This window comes from Rosa rugosa, chromosome 4, assembly GCF_958449725.1.
Source record: "Rosa rugosa chromosome 4, drRosRugo1.1, whole genome shotgun sequence".
Lineage (NCBI taxonomy): Eukaryota > Viridiplantae > Streptophyta > Magnoliopsida > Rosales > Rosaceae > Rosa > Rosa rugosa.
The window spans coordinates 31,113,706-31,130,711 of NC_084823.1; the positions used below are offsets into that span (position 1 = coordinate 31,113,706).

General features: G+C 36.5%; 1 long non-coding RNA gene across 20 annotated transcripts; it reads right to left on the minus strand.

Moving 5' to 3' along the window:
• Positions 1-109: 109 nt before the first annotated feature.
• On the minus strand, positions 110-10,008 carry LOC133742751 (uncharacterized). 20 transcript variants are annotated; one of them, XR_009862707.1, is made up of 21 exons: positions 9,851-10,008; positions 9,685-9,759; positions 9,446-9,575; positions 9,224-9,349; positions 8,865-9,030; positions 8,703-8,748; positions 8,539-8,624; positions 7,729-7,791; positions 6,927-7,074; positions 6,678-6,803; positions 6,510-6,562; positions 5,923-6,004; positions 5,549-5,733; positions 4,958-5,084; positions 4,670-4,742; positions 4,196-4,338; positions 3,965-4,038; positions 3,724-3,787; positions 2,980-3,103; positions 2,290-2,372; positions 110-658 (listed from the first exon to the last, which is right to left on the minus strand). It is a non-coding gene; the product is annotated as an uncharacterized LOC133742751 (long non-coding RNA). The 20 variants fall into 20 exon arrangements; XR_009862723.1 differs by lacking the exons at positions 9,685-9,759; positions 9,851-10,008 and having other exon boundaries at positions 8,865-9,045; positions 9,446-9,647; XR_009862710.1 differs by lacking the exons at positions 9,685-9,759; positions 9,851-10,008 and having other exon boundaries at positions 6,888-7,074; positions 9,446-9,645.
• Between the last annotated feature and the right edge of the window lie 6,998 nt (positions 10,009-17,006).

Sequence of the window (17,006 nt, forward strand, 5' to 3'; positions counted from 1 at the left end):
AGGAAGAAAAAGATAAATGAAGCTTTTGTCATGAAGCGGTGGGGGTTGAAGACCAAGCATTGAAAGTTAATTAACACAACATATACGGAATTATGGACAAGACAAGAGATGAACAAAAGCATTGTCTGTGCTTCCTCTTGGATAACATTTGAAGCGAAAATACAAAATTTGGAATCAAAGTTCCAATGTCACCTGCAAGCGAATTAAAATTTAGCAAGGAATTTGCTGCAGAGATTGTCTTTGGCCTTTCATTCTACAAATAAAAGAATGAGAAAAGGCGACTCGAAAACAGCCACTGCACTCTGCCTCTGCCTTGTTTGAACTAGCAATATTGCCCGCGCTTTGCTGCGGGGTTTGGAGCTAATTCTCCCGTGCGATGGTGTGGTTTTTTTTTTTTTAGGATGATAATTTTGAGCAAACATATAATTCAAGATTAAACTAAAATCAACCACTACATAATGGAACAATTAGTTGCTTGGACCTAAAACTGAGAGCATAGCTTGTATACATAAAAATATGATGTAGATCATATTACAATTGAGCAAGTAGAGAGAGATTTCATGGATTGCAGCTTTAAGAAAATCAATGAAGCCCATCATATTTGTCAGTGTTCAACCCTTTCTGTCTCCATATCCTTGTAAGTTATTGCTGTGTCCATCTACAATAAAAGAGTAAATATGAGTATCTGATTCAATATATTAACTTGAATGGTAACTTTTCTTAACATTTTCAATTACACTTATGTCTTTGTTAGATAAATACTTGTCATGATTACAAAGGCCAAAATCAAAATTTAGCTTTAACAAAGATAAACAACATTCTGATGGGTCATTAATCCTAGAAGCAGAATTCACAACTTCTGTATCTACAGTTATGAATGAGAGGTGCACACAAGATGCAGTAAATTTATAGTTGTGCTTTGTGTATCTGACACACACAGTCGCACATATAACAAAGCACATCATAATTAAAGGAAAAAAAGTTGTGCTTAACAACATATAAAAATTTCATAAAATCTAAGTTCACAAAAAAAAAAAAAAAAACATATATAAACTCTCAGGTCAGATGAACAAAAGAACAGATATTCATTCCCTCCCTTGGATGAACGAAGGACTTTAATGAAATTATGAAGTAAAACAATTCCAATATAGGTTCCACTTTTCAGATCACAAATTCCTCACTGTCATCTATCTGAGTAAACAGTTAGTAAATCAATGTTCAGCTAGAGTTCACGTATCAGAACAGGTAATTGAACTGGTCATTACTATGAATTACCTGGTCATTACTATAACCATTAGCATCATCATCAGATTTTGATTTATAAAAAATAAAAAATAAAGTAAAAAAAATAGTTCCAAGAATTGAAAATTTTTGTGGAGAATAAGAACTTGATTCAAATACAACTTTTTTCGTTGAATTTTTTAATATGAAAAGTGGAATTAATAACTATTCACTAAGCAGATGAAATATATGCTTATAAGCAGATCAACTGTAACATACCTTTGTAATATTGTATCTAACTGTTTTTCATATTTTTTGTTTAACTAACATTATTAATGAGTATGTTCTTGTGTGAAAGCACGAATTAATCAGAATTTTTTTTGTGTTGGAACAATCTGTTTATCATTGTAAATAGTTTTAAATACCTAGATAAGGTCATTAATGTTGAAAACTGACTGAAAATTCTGAATAATTTAGATAAATAAATAGACAGATGTATGTAGCTATATGTTTAGGGAGATATATATGTCTTGAAAAAAGTTAAAACCAACCATTTGAAAAAAGAAGGGAAAAACAAAAACACCATGCATAGTAATTGTTTTGATCTATTGGTGTGCATTTTTTTAAACTTCAAATAATTCTTGTTTCTATATGCATTCCAAGATCTACATGATTCACCTATCTACAGTAAGGGTCTTGTCTTGCTCATTAATGCTTAGTTTTGAATAAGCACATTTAGGCTTTTGTAATAGAATATTGAGTTAACAATCTTACTCAACATGATAACAATCAAGTCCAAAATCAAACCCATCTAAATTTCTATGTGGGACCTGAAAAGGACTATGACCCGCATGATGCCAATACTATCGTGAACTGAAGAAAGCAACATAGATTTGCTCGAAATAGTGATAGCATATCTACCTCTATATCCTAAACTTCAACTATACAATTATTCAACTGCACACCCAAAAATTCCCCTTACTAACGAATTTCCAAACCTTTCAAATTCAACCATGCAAGAAAACCAATCACAGATCTGAAAAAAAAAATGAAGAGAAATTAACTCACAAAATCAGCTGTACAATTAGGCAATTTGATTTGAGTGCTGCAGGGTCAGCTACTGAGTCATGACACGTGAGAACAATGGAGACCTAAAAGAAACAGAATCCTCAGAGACAATATTCAACCAGGATTGGAAAAAAAAAAAAAAAAAGGAACAAAAGCCAGCTTGAGATTGGATTTATATATTCATTCATTTCAACCCCAACTAAGTTTCACACACTATTCAAATAAAATCAATATCTCCCATTCAAAAGGCCATGAATCATTATGGGGAAAAAAGAAGGAAAAAAAAGAAGAAGAGGCTTTCTACATTGAAAAACATATTGATGCAATTGAGAAACAAAGTGAGAATAATGCACCACCAAAACTGATTCCATCTCTCTTTTCTTTCTAACTTTTGATTCATTCATTGATGACTTGTATGCAATAGCAAAATATCACAGATCCCACAAACCAAAAACAGGAGCAATTACTTTATGAACCCAGGAAGCAAGCAAGATAAATAACAAAATTGAGGAATTTGAGCAGTGATCTGAAAATCGAAATGAAAAGTAGCAAGATTGAGAACTTAGTTCCCATAATTGCATGAATTGTTACTCAAAGTTAACAATACAGTTCAATCTAAAGTAACTTGCAATTACTGTGAAACAAAGAAATGCACAAAAAAATAAAAATAAATAAATAATATGTAGATACCTTAAGTAATGGCCATATCAATGAGTGAGATCCCCAGTCAGTGTGATCAGGGTGCTTGCTTGCTCGCTCTGTCTTAAACCCCTAATTTTGGTAAGGCCCCTCTCTTCTTTTCAATCTCGTCTTTCTGATTCAATTTTTTGAAATTTGACCCACTCAATATTAGTTTCCCTATGAACCCATCATGTTCAATTTTGTATGTCAACATTGATACTCTCTGTGCACTGGTACTTCTGCTCCTCTGGTTATTTTGATTTAACAATCTAAACTTTTTTCTCAAATTTCACTTGTTATGAACTAAGGAAACTTGGTCATTGTTGCATCTTGTGTATAATTCTTTGGAAACATATATGGTCCTTCAACTGAATTCATAGTAAGTTTCAATTGTAGCATGTTTTCTTATTTAACCTTTATTCCTTAAGTACGGGATAAAAAAAAATACCTGTGTTCATTCCTTTGATGTTAGACTCGAAAATTAAAATAGTCAATTAAACAGAAGCAATCCCTTCTGTCATTTTGATACCAACAATGTAATATGAAAAGTGTGAATTATCATTTGGCAAATCATAAGCAAAGTGATAAAAGAAAGGAACAAACTTGAAGCAAAAACAGTAAAACCAAAAGAAGCATGAAATCAAAGTTAAAAAGCAATAATAATGCAATTACTAAAGCATTCACACCCAATAATCTAAGATATCAGCAAAAGCTTGAAACAGAAGGAAGCAACAAACTTCCCAATTAGAATACCTTCTGAAGCTGAAGAAGAGCTCATTTTCCCATTCATCTTCTTCAAATAGCAAAGCTAAGCACACTGCAAAAATATCAATACATATCGTTTAGGAAAATTTAGAGAAAGAAAAAGCCAAAGAACCAAATATCTATTCACCAAAACATAAACCCAAATCCAATCCTTCACCGAAAAATTTTAATCAGCAAAGCTGAGAAGGATCCAAATCTACACAAATACCAGAAATCCATAGCAAAAGACCTTTCTTGGCCAATAAAACACCTTGGTGTCCACGATTAAGCCTCCAATGCCAAACTCCACCCTAACGATGGACACTGAAAACCCAATTCCCAATCAATCAATCCATCCAAAAAAAAAGAATTCTTCGCAGAGGAATTAAGGAACCCAATCAATCAATCAATCCAGAAAAAAAAAAAAAAAATGATTGATTTGCAGTGAAATTAAGCTTTGGGGAGTGAGGGTTCCGCTTACTTTTGAAGGGATGGCCTCTTCTTCTCTCCTTTCTTCCTCTGTTTACTTCGCTCCATCTCTCTCTGTGTCGAGCAAATAACCGAAACCCAAAAGATGAGGCTCTCTCTATCTGTGTCGATAGTGTAGGTGAAGGCTCAGTAAACCTACAGGTGGCAGGGGATAGGAACGTTACAGAAGAATGGCAAATTGTAATTGAAAGAAAAATCAAGGGTAAAACCGTCACTTCAAATCGAGGGCCTTAGGAACAGTGCTTATGAACAGTAACTGACGTTTGGTATATAGTAAACTAGGAAGAGTGCCCGCGCTTTGCTGCGGGAATTAATGTTATATGTTACTGGGATAATTGAACATGCTACACGAATTTCTCCACCGGAATCAATAACTTCAAATCAAACTTGATATGTATCGTTTAATAAAGCAATAGATGAAAGACAATAATGAGAATTGTTTGATGGATGTTGGCTTGAAAATTACAGGTTTTGTGTCTTGTTCTTATTCTGAAGTTCCACCAATTTGATTGAACATTGATGCAGATTATGGTTCGCCCCTGCAATGTACATTTGATAAATTTTATTAAGAATGAAGGGCTATTGCTCATTTCAAAAAGTCAGCATTGTTTGGGAATGTGTTGATTTCACAAAATCAACATAGTTAGTGACTATGCTAATCTTGGAGCACAATTTCTTAAGCTTCCAAATCTGTGTATCAGTGAAACATCTAATTGCTGCAGTTGTAGAAAGACATGAGCAGCTACTGCACTACCTCAACAGCAAGGCAAACAATGACAACCAGATTCAAGCACATCATCAAACTTTCCAAAAGTTTTTCTGATTGCAATAGTAGACTGGTCTGCTCAGATACAACCAAGGCACTGTCCCATTTTTTGAGTCTGTCAAAGAGAGTAGAAACCATGGTCATCAAATGCTGAGTAGTCAACAAACTTGCAAAAATAGTGTCAACATTAATAAAAAACACACGCTACTGAATCAATTAAGTGCTAATATTTACAATGGATCAGATTTTCAGTGGCTAAAGTTAGATAAAGAAAAAAGAAATAGTAAGGAGAAAGGAAAACCGTAATGAATGCAGAGAGAAAATAAGTTTAAAAGTATACATTATATCAAGATTGAACTGAAATGAAATCTAGTATACATTATATGAAGATTGATACAATTTACTTTTAATCAAAAATAACTTTGGAGTAAATCATCAATTTCATGTTGAAAGAAATGATAAAGAATCAATATAAAGACTCTGATGATCGTATTTTTTTAATATGAACAAAGTAAAGAAGTAGTAGAGAATATACTTTTATCAATCATAGTGATAAAATAGCTTGCAGAGAAAACATACCAAGGAAGGGATAAACTATTCTTTAGTTGTGTCTTGTGTTTGGATCTCCAGCTAAAGAGACTCAAAAGAGGGTCTACATTGAAGAATTTTATAAAAACTGGTTGCAGGTAGAACGCACTTTTGATGCTTTTAGATATTCATTTCATAAGGTGTTGGCCTCTCTTGGTTTGTCAAGCACTTGATACCTAATCAACAGCATATCAAACGAACAATCTGATCAGCCAACAGATAACATAGTAAAGAAAAAAAAAATGAAAAACAAAAGAAGAATCAGCCAACAGATGACATAGTAAGTTAGAAATGAATCATATGAGCAGTACATTAACATTGTGGGAACAAAAAGAGAGAAATTTTGTTATTCTAAAAGAACTTACTCAGTTTTATATTGTTGCGCCTGTGGAATGCGTGGATTTATCATGATGCAAGTGTGGTTCGTGCTTGACGCTGTAATTCGTTCTGTAAATTATAAGAGTAACCAAAAGGCAAACTAATCAGCTTGAACATTAATTATAAGAACTCTGAGCCAGAGTTCTTCATGGGTAGGGAGCAAATGAGACACTCTGAACAGAACAATTCTTTGCCATCTTCTTAGTTCATACAAATAGATTTCTTGATCTATAGCAAGACAGAGTTCAGCGCTGCCTCATTTCTCTTAACAGTAGTCATGCACATTTAAGAAAGGGAAGATGTTTTGCTTTCAAATCAGTTTCATAGTACATAGTATAATTCCAGAAGACACATGACAGCTTTTAATTTTAGAAGTTCCAACATGTTTTCAACATCATGAATTCAGCTCTGAAAACAAAGTAAAACCAATTGCATGCAGTTTCAAAGAGGGGAATGCATCTCTATCGAGTGGAAAAAAAAACCTTACTGATTGCCTCAACATTATGAACTTGTATGGAGTATAAGAGGACAACAGAGGAATGCCATGAAACAGAAGAAATAAAACATTTAGTACCTGAGTAACTTCCTAACTTTCTTTTTGGACATATTCAGGCTTTCTGCAATCCTCTGAAAACAAAGTGTAATTAAAGAAATAAACATTGCTGGCATCAGCATGTTCATATATACTTTAGTTGACAAAGTAATTGCTTTCTGATGATAACCAAAAAAAAAAAAAACTTACATCGATAGATGGAGTTATTCGTCTCTTCCAATCTAACTTTTGCATTTTTGATTAACCTAACCTCTCATGCAAATGTGTAGGCAGTAGTAAGGTTCTGGAATTTTCAACCAGTGCTCTTGAAACACCCTGGAATGCAAAGAACATGTATACCAGTTTTAGCCTTGCCAAAGAATCAATCTCTCATGATAAATGATATATATTACTACTCACCAAGTTGTTGACCATTTGAATTGAAAAGAGTGGTCTCACCTGACGTATCCACCAGTAAACATAAGTAGAGATTTTGAACCCCCTTAATGAATCAAATTTCTCAACATCGTGTAGTAGTTAAGCCACCCTTTAATAAGCTTCGTATATGAGAGTTGGACCGTCTTAGATATAGTTACAGGGGTGGAGTCTGGAACAGGATATCATGAAATCAACTAAACTTAGAGATGCAGCACCATTAAAGAGAACAGCCATAGAGCATGAGGGTAGATGATATTCTAAATGGCAGACGTATAAAAGAACTGAAGGCAGGGAAGTTTTAAAAGCTGTATGCCGAAGGGAGAAGTCAATTAAACCCAAATTTAATCCCAAATAACCAACCCAAAATAGCTAAAGCTAATAGATTACTAAGGGGAAGAAAAAAAAACCCAACAAAACAAAAACTGCTGTTTATCATCTAGTAAATTCAATTGATCAATAATGTCAAAAACCAATGCATCAGTCATGAAACAATAATTCTTGGTTGGTATTTATTTTATATGATTTTTGAAAGTGCAGAAAAGAAAATTCCATGCTTCAGTTATTTGTTGAGTACTTAAAGCAGAAGAAATCTTTTGAAAATACTTTGTGTCCAATAAAGCAATGTGTGGTTATGCAGTAAGTGTTGTTTACATTTTTCTGAATATTACAATAAACAACATGGATATTTTTGGTTATATTGTCTTGTTCAACTTCAAGCCCGTCTAGACTTTGAGCTAAGAAACTGCATGCAATTCATGAGGACACAACGACTAAAAACTAAGCTAACAAAAAAAAAAAAAAAAGTACAACAAAATGGCCAAACCTGCGATCCTCACTCTCGCCAAATCCATCAAAAGCAGAAATCAGAACACCACAGTCCCTTCTACTGCATAAAACACAAAGGTTAATCTAATCAGAAACCAAAGAAAAATTTCCACATGCCAAACCAAAGAACTCAGCAAGAAATAAATCAATACACACAATAAAAACTAAACAATGTAAGTTGCTGTTTTTGATTGCAAACATTAAGAGCATATATAAAGTAAGTTATGTATTAGAAATATCTGTACAGTTATTTTAGTTAGAACTATTGAAAAACCAGATTATACAAAAAAAATTATACTATTGCAAATTGTGAAAACAGCAAGAACAGTAATCAACTTCTATACTTATTAGTCATGGATTTTTTATGCATTTTGTATTTGGCTCCCATGAAATACAGAAAATCAACTAACTAATAAGATAAAAAAACAGAAAACCAAACATCTAATAAGAGAAAACCAAATTGAATTAAAGATTTATTAGTAAACAAAGTCCCAAATTATGAACCGGAGCATATAATAACAAATCAAACTATCAAATTAATAAAAATAATAGAATCAAAACAAAGACTTAAATCACCTACTACAACTTTGTCATCTTGTTCTTTTTGTTCTTCTTATTTTTTCTTTTTCAAATAATCGTATATGCAAGTTCATGCAAAATATTAGAAAGTATTCATTTAGAGATACCAGAAACAAAGAAAAGAAAAACTTGTCTCTGAAAATGATTGAATGTTAGAAAGGAAATTTATTCGAACTCAGAAAGAAGATCACAAATTCAACTAAAACATAGATTTAATTACTTGACTAACCTAGAGAGCAACCTCTGTAAGTAAAGACCCTCAAATAAACTCAGACTCAAAGCCGTTCTCTTGTGCTTCGCCGAATCAGTAAGTTCCTATAAATTTCATTAAAATGAAAGGATAGCTAAAGAAAGAAAAAGAAATAAGAAAAGAAGTATGTTCACAGATGAAACCTTTACTATTTGATTTTAGTCAAATCTTCCTCTCTCAGTTTGGGAGCTGTTCAAAAAACAAAAATACAAATACAAATCAGTGAACTAAATCATTATAGGTATTTAACAAAAAGATTAATCTTTATTCATGTTGTCCTGATTGTATGGAATTAAGAATCTTACCAGGCCGTGATAGGTATTGATGTTGATGGATGTTTCTGATGTCGGCGAACAGAAGTGCTGATATATATTGATAGAGGGTCCTGGAAACGAAAAAGAAGTGAAGATCTTGCTTATAAGGTCTTGCTCCAATCCCTCTCCCCCCGTATCTACGTCCACCCAGCCAAAACTGAGAAATGCAAAACTGATATAAGTGAAACCCAAAATTGTATTGTATGAGAATTCAACCTATCCAATAACAACGAAGTGGAGAAGCAAAAAAATATGAAGCAAAAACAACCATTCAATAAAAGCCTCAATCTTCAAAATTTTACTACCCTCAGATCACGAAAGCTTTAACTTTTATTTGGGGATAGGCTAACCTGAGAGAGAGGATTGACTGCGAATTCCGGTACGGACAGAAAACTCGTCGGCGAAGATGAAACCTCCACCGCTGCGATCGAGCTGACAGAACCTCTCGTACAGAGAAACTATCTCCTGCTGCGAAACTACATAGGACAGACACAGATCAAAGTCAAATGGGAATCCTAAGGTTCGTGATTCACTAATGAAATCAAGGAACAGCGAGATTGTTGGGTTGTTACATGTGTGGTTGCAGTGTTGCTGTACTTCTTCGATGGCGATAGCTTGATGAACCTAGGGGCGGGCAGAAGGGAGGAAGAGAGAAACCAACAGAAGAGAGAAGAATCCGATGGCCGAAGAAGAAAGAAGAAACTGATTCTAGAACAGCTCAGTGGCAGAACCGCAAAAAAATCTCAAATGAAGGCAAAAGCGTCACTTAAAATCTGGCCCTTAGGAACAGTGCTTAGGAACAGTAACTCACCTTTGGTATATAGTAAAAGTAAAAGTAAATTTTGGTAATCCAACGCCAGGAACAGTTTTCAAAATTTCGAAGTCTCTGACAAAGAAGAAAATAGATCCAGAATTTTGATTTCTCTTGTTTGCAAATGGAACGAATTCAGGGGTAAAGAAAAGAAGAAAGCTCTTACCTGGCTCCGCGTGTAGAAAAATCAATTACAGGCTTCAGGCAATAAAGTCTTCTCTTGCCAAGAACAATTGAACAACGGCGCAGCCCCTATCTCCCGATTGCTTTAAGGAATCTTATACCCGTCTCCAAATCTCTAGTTCAGTCTTCATCTTCAAATCTCTCTTCAATTCATTCTGGTGGACGCCTTGTTGTTCAGCTCGTGTTCTGCCCAGTTTTAAATGAGGTGTGAAAGAGAAATTAAGAAGAAACAAAACAACTGAGGAGAAAAGGAAAATAAGAAAGTGATTTATGCCTTTAGCATGGTTCCTTTAGGTTTCTGCTGCATTGCAAGTTCTGCAACAATGGTAGTTCTTTGGTAGTCCCGTTCTCTGTTTCAATATTTCTCTCTCGGTTTTTAGGACTTTCTTTTTGTTTGCTTATGTTATTGTTCTTCTCTCCTTTATCGCTGGCATGTGGGTTAGTACTTTCTGTATCCTATCATATCCTTGCTTACATGTACGTTTTTTGTGCTTCTAAATGCAGATTGTCCATTTAGTGTCTTTTGGATGGCTAGGTATGTTTCAAGGAGAAGACTTGCTATTGCTTTACATCAGTAGAGGATATAAGGGTTTTTATGTTTCATAGCTTGCATCTAATGTCAGGCATTTTTACTTTTGGGATTGCTAGTTTGTTACTTTGTTCTAATATTCATATATTGTGTTTGTCTAAATTGGTTCCGTAACGGAGAGTGGTTCAGAATGGGAAGTGGATATCACGTAAGGTTTGCTTTGAAAAGAATTGGCCAGAGTTCTTTAATTTTATAATTCAAGGTCTGTGCTTTACCCTTCTGTACCTTGCTTTTTGTGTTTGCAATGTGCAAGATATGGTTCAGAACAATTTATGCCTGTGTAGTGGGGCACTACTTTGGTGTTGAAAACAGAAAGGTTCACCAAGTTGTTGATCCAAGAAGTCATGGATAGGTGCTAACTTCCTGAAGAAAGATAAGTTTGCCTTAGCTCCTTCCCGAAGAAAGAACAATTAGCTAAAATTCTACATAAACTGCCCTGCAGCACAGCTCTCTTTGGTATTTGTTTTACCCTACTTACTGATCTTCAAATATCTTGAAATTTTGACATATTTCTCTTCTATTACTTAACAAAGGATCAGGAAAGTTTCATCTTATATATTCCGAAGCAAAGTGATTTTTCGTTGATTTTTCAGAATTTGGTCTGCATTTGGGAAAGTTCCAACGTTTTGAATGTATCTTCTGATTTTCTGTTGAGATTTGAACTCCTATTTGAATCATTTAACCTCTGGTCTTTATGCATATTGAATTATACATTTCAAATGTTTTTTTTTTCAAAACTGATTTCATGTCAATTGGACTTGCAATTAATTTTTGGTGAATTTTCTAAGTTGACCATACTGTTGAGATTTTTTTTATATAACTCCTGCAGTTCAGTCAGATTGTGTTCATTTTTTTTCTTGCTTCCTGAACTCCGAATTGCATGAAATTTCAATACGTTCTAATTTAGCATGTTTACTATGAGTCTGAAAATTTCAAGTTCATGGCTATACAAATGAATTTTTAATAAATTCCCAAAGTTAAGTTGTTCATGTCTTAACTTTCCAGTTCACTTCCTTGTGATGTGTGATGCAGATTGCTTTGACTCTTTCCTGTCGATTTTACTGGGAGAGGAGAGCTTGCAGATCGCCATGTCAGTTCCATATATATATATATATATATATATATATATATATATATATATATATATATATATATATATAAATCGATGTATAATTGATGTTTTTCAGACACCCGAGCTATTTATAATGATTTTTTGAAGTTCTAGAATTATAAAAAATAATTAATGAAAAAAGGAAATTCGTGCAATGCGATCTAGGGAATCAAAATACCCTTCGTTTCATCACAACCGTCGAATTTCACTTATTACAAGGTCTATAATAGGCTCAAATGAGGTCAAAAAATGTAATCAGGCAGCGCATGCTTTAGCTAAAAATGCGCTTTTGTTTCCTGCATTTCAAGTTTGGGTAGAGGAAGGACCACAATGGCTCTCCGATGTACTTCAAAAGGATGTATCTATCTGATTTATTATCAATAAAGGTCTCTTCTAAAAAAAAAAAAAAAAAAAAAAAAAGAGGTCAAATTCAATAGACCGCGATAGAAACTTCTGGGTTCGCAATCCCTTTTTTCAACCCGGCAACTCGAAAAGATGACCCGACCACAACTCTGACGTCCAGCCATCGTGTGGATGGCACATTGATGTCGCTTTCTTCATCTTGACATCGTTATCATGCCTCTGGTCAGCATTCATTCAATCGTTGATCGTGGAGAGAGAATCGAGAACTGGAAGGTTCGGGTGATCCAGCAGTTTGGACACAATTTCCGGTGGCTCCGGCGATGCATGAAGTATAGAAATTGATCGGCTCAGTGAGCTCTATGCACTGGTCTACTTACTTATTAAAAAATCCTTAATAAAATGAGATGGGCTAAAGGCGCGAAACGAAAAGACCGAGAGCGGCATATTAAAAACAATTGGGCATGGCTTTTAGGATGTTTCTGAACGTCATGGGCTCAAATAATTTTTATGACGTTTCCAAACGCCATTAAAAAAATTTTTGGTGACGATTAGGAAAATGCCATAGATTTTAATGGCGTTTCTAAAACGCCGTTAAAATTTTTAAACTTCTATGGCGTTTGCTAAACACCACAACCATAAGATAAAATTTTGGTATCAAATAAACAATGACGTTTCAGTAAAAAAACGTCATTGAATGTACTTTTCATGACGTTTTTCATAAAATGCCATAAAAAAAATGTCATTAAAAGTACTCTTCCTAGTAGTGCTCTAACTATTCTTACTGCAGCTCATCCAGAAGTTACCCTCTTAACTATTCCTAGCAGCAATAAGCAAAGATAAGAAACAGAAAGTGCACTGGAAGCAGAACAAAGTGACTCAGATGTTCAAGGTGCGTGGTGCGCTCGGGGTCAGCCCTCAACCCAATAACAGCTACAATACCCGAAAGAAATGCTAGTAAGATTTTTCCAAATGTAAATCCAATCCTCACGCGTCCATGCTGTTTACGGATGCTGCACACATGACAAACTACCAGAAACACCGACAAGAATAGAGTCAAACCCCTAAAGCTCTTCCAGTCTGCAAGAATTGCAACCCATTCTAGGATATGTACCAACTTCTCAGAACTAAAAATCTGCCAAAGTACCCACTGCCATGCCAACCAGTTGTCAAGTATGATAAGTCTAGTACAAAAGAAAAGAACAAAAACACAAAGAACACAAAGAAAAAAGAAATGTGACTATATACCTGCCAACGCAGAGGACTGGCTCCTAATATCTTCCATGTGCAACTGCGAGGGATGAATCAATCTCAGGCTCTCTCAGCAAACAAAAAGTTTACTGATGCGTGCCCCAACTACTGAAATCCCCAGGGGTCCTTCGGAGGACTGGAATGGGTAGACCGTAGAGGGCGATGACGTCTTCTGGAATGGAATCTCACGGGGTAGGACCCAGTCCAGCCTGAGAATTGGGGAGGCTGAGTAGTAGAAGGCTCTGGACAGTGGTTTGGGCAAAACAGTGAGCACCGATGCCAGTTCCCTAGGTGTGAGCGGCCGCCTCGTTGATTTCTTCCTCTTGATCGATAATGATTTTCTTGGGTGGAGCCATTTCTGGGTTTTTCTGAGAAGATAATGTGGAACAAGAAGGTTTTCTGGGTTTAGGAGACTAGAAGAGTTTCTGATGTGACAGGTCTAAAGGGGCGACGACAATTAAATAAAGGATTTTGTGAGGGAAACGATGCCACGAAAAGACTTTTAGCAAACGAATAGACGCAAGCCTTCATTTATGGCCTCATTTCTGTCATAAGTCGTGTCGCTTAAGTCCTCTTCGATCAGTTACATTTTCGTGGGCCTGATCTCGAGGCCTGGGGGCATATGTTTGAGCCCAAAAGTATTTTTGGCAAGATCCCTTAAGGGGATTTAGCATAGCGGGCCAATACCTGCGGCCCAAAATTAAGTCTACTTGGGTTTGGGTTATAGCTTCGCCCATTCCGAGGTCCATAAGGAAAACGAGCCCTTGTTGGAGTCAAGTAGCGGAGACTGAATAGGAAACTTCAATCAATAATCCTTCTATGGCAAGGAACAGTCGAAACCCTAGAGTATAAATATGTGGTTTCAAGGACAAAAAAAAACACGAACAACTCTCCAATCAATCTCAACGATTATCAAAGCCTCTCCGGAGCAAACCTATCTTCAACCTAGTTGAAAACCAGCGAAGCAAGGGTAACGCCCTCGCAACCCAGTGAAGCTAAAGTCATGCTTTAGCAAACCCGTACTTTCTCCTACTTCCCGGTGATTGCTCTGCTTAGTCTACAATACTAAGTATCGACTTAGGTGACGCAAGAGATCACAACACAAGCCCTTATCCGTAAGGCAATAAGTCCTTTCCCGGAATGCATAGAAAAGAACCTTGTGACGAGGTTGGTGCTCTCCTCGTCCACAGCGTTTGATCGAGAAGTCAGGTCGAGGGACTCCCCGACGACTGCACCCCACGGTGCTGGCACGCCTGCACACGCTCAAAAGAGACTGTTTGCAACCAGACTGGTTTTGGAGCAAAACAAAAGTTACGCACCTCCAGTAAAATAATCATTCGAAAGGGCCCCTAATATACCACAAAAACTTTCACAAAAGCTGGAGCATGAAATACGTTTCTCAAAATAAATGCATACCTCCAAGACTCTTTGCAGCATCTTTCAGGCTTCCAAAAAAATATTTTCGAAGAACTTCCAAGGTGATAGCTTTCTCCGCCTTGGTATGCCTTTTCTCTCCGGTCTTACTCGCACCAACACTTGAGAAGCTACCCTCACCGAATGTACAAAACTCTCCAACACAGTCAACACCTTCTTTTTTGTTCAAATCTTGTGGCCTCAACTTTAAGGATTTCGCACTCGGCATCATCCTTGCCTTTTCCTTTGGGAATATTGAGACATCATTACCAGTCTGTTGCACCTCTGCAAAAGAGGAAATGCCACTAGGCCTTGGAAAATATGTTTCTATCTTTAATTCCTTGTCTGTGACAACCCGTAAGCTCCGGCAGATATTTTGTATGATTAAAGACAGTGAAGTTAGCATCTTCTTGTGTTGTTCAGGATCCCTGCAATCCACTGGCAAGAAGAACTCCAGGACAAAATCAGTTGAACCAGTGTAGATGCTCCGTAGACGTATTGCAACCGCTGCATGCAATCCAAACATCCTGGCATGGTGAGATAAAGGCTAGGATACTTTGTTTTGGCTAAGGAAGTTATATCATTTGAGAAGCATGGTTGATTAGTCATAAAAGCTCTCCTAACGATGCCTTGGCCTTTTAACAAGTGATGCTCGGAGCAAGCTTCATGAAAACCCTTGATATAAGGATAAGTCACATGGCAAGCATCATCCACAGTTGAAGCACAGTGAACGTACGTAGTTGTCATCAGAATGTTGGCATCCATCTTTGCCTTGTTGGATGCATAACACCCAAGTTTGTGCTAAGGGCAAGTTGTGCGTCTCACATGCAGATTTGTAGGGCTTGTCACTCGCCTGCTAAGATAAACCCACCAAATAACCGTTTAAGGAATATCAGAATATTTAATAGGGAAATTTTTGAGAAGGGTACATCAACTTAAGGCCACTATGCATTTCAGTACATCAAGTTCCAAAATATAAACTTCGGTACATGAGGTTTCAAAATCGACCCAGTATACATACACGACTTCAATGACGCCGTTAGTCTCGGGCCAACTGTCACATTTCAAGGGGTAAAACGGTCTCTTCACATTTTTTACTCTGAGCACCCAGCTATCTCTCTTCTCTTATTCTGGGCACCCATCTCTCTCTCTCTCTCTCTCTCTCGCAAAATAGAGGGCATAGCTAGACAGCTCGTAGCTCGCACCCATCTTCTTCAGACCCAATTTCTCCGCCACACCACCACCGCAAACTAACCCACCTTTGTCGCTCAAAATCTCATCCTTGACAACAATTTCTTGATGTAGAAATCACCCACCATCGCCCACATCGAATTTTCCATGAACTTGCCCACCATCGTTGCCCAAAATCCCATTTATATCAATCCTGGCATGTTTGGTCTTCCAACATTTACTGGAGACTCTCCAAATGACGTTGCAGTCTTCTTCTCCAATACGAAAGCCCTCTCACTTCCTCTTCAAGCTCAACCAAATAGTTAGAATCATACACACCCACCAAATCAGGAAGAGAGAAAAAGACAGACACAATCAAATTAAAAGCAACCCATCTGAGTAAGAAAAAAGAAGAGGGCAGAGGTTTCAACCCATCACAGCCACCAATTGTTCCAGATCAAGCAAACGAGAACCAAGGGAGGAGGAGGAGGAAATGGAGGCGGAGCAACGACGGGGAAATTTCGGAGACGGAAATTCTGGGAATTCTTCGATTTGGGGTTAGGGTTCTTCATTTGGGGCTTTTCCATTCTGGAAATTTCGGGGTCTGATAGAGAGTGAGAGTCATGGGCCTTCTGAAGGTGGCGGAGAGGTATGGCGCCGGCCTTCTGCAGGTGGCCTACCTCCGGCTTGGTAAGCTTCCGGTCGCTGCCATGGAGGAAGAGAAAGGGGTGGATTTGTGGAAAACTTGACAAAGAGAGAGTCCAGAGAGAATCGGAGAGAATTGCCTAAAAAAAAAAAAGAATAGGAGAGAGGAAACTTGTGAAACTACTAAGTTACCCTCTGATAAATAAGTAATGACATTGGAATAAACGGTGTTAATGACGTTGTGTCTATATAGTGGGTCGGGCTTTACATTTGGTGTACCAAAGTTCATAATTTGTAACTTCATGTACACAAATGCATAGTGGGCTAAACTTCATGTACTGTTTCTACAATTTTCCCTATTTAATATATCAATTTTCCTTCACGGAAACTATCCAGTTACCTTTAAATTATGAGTATTCAAATTTTTTGAACTCCGAAGATCGATCAACAACCTGCAAATCAAAAGGCTTGTCCATATTAGAAAACAAGATTTACGTGAACAACTCAGCTGAACAAGGCAAAGAAAGAAAACTCGTCCTTATCCAAGGAGAGAGCATGGATCAAAGAACTTTGTATCACAAGCGTACAATGATTTGTAAT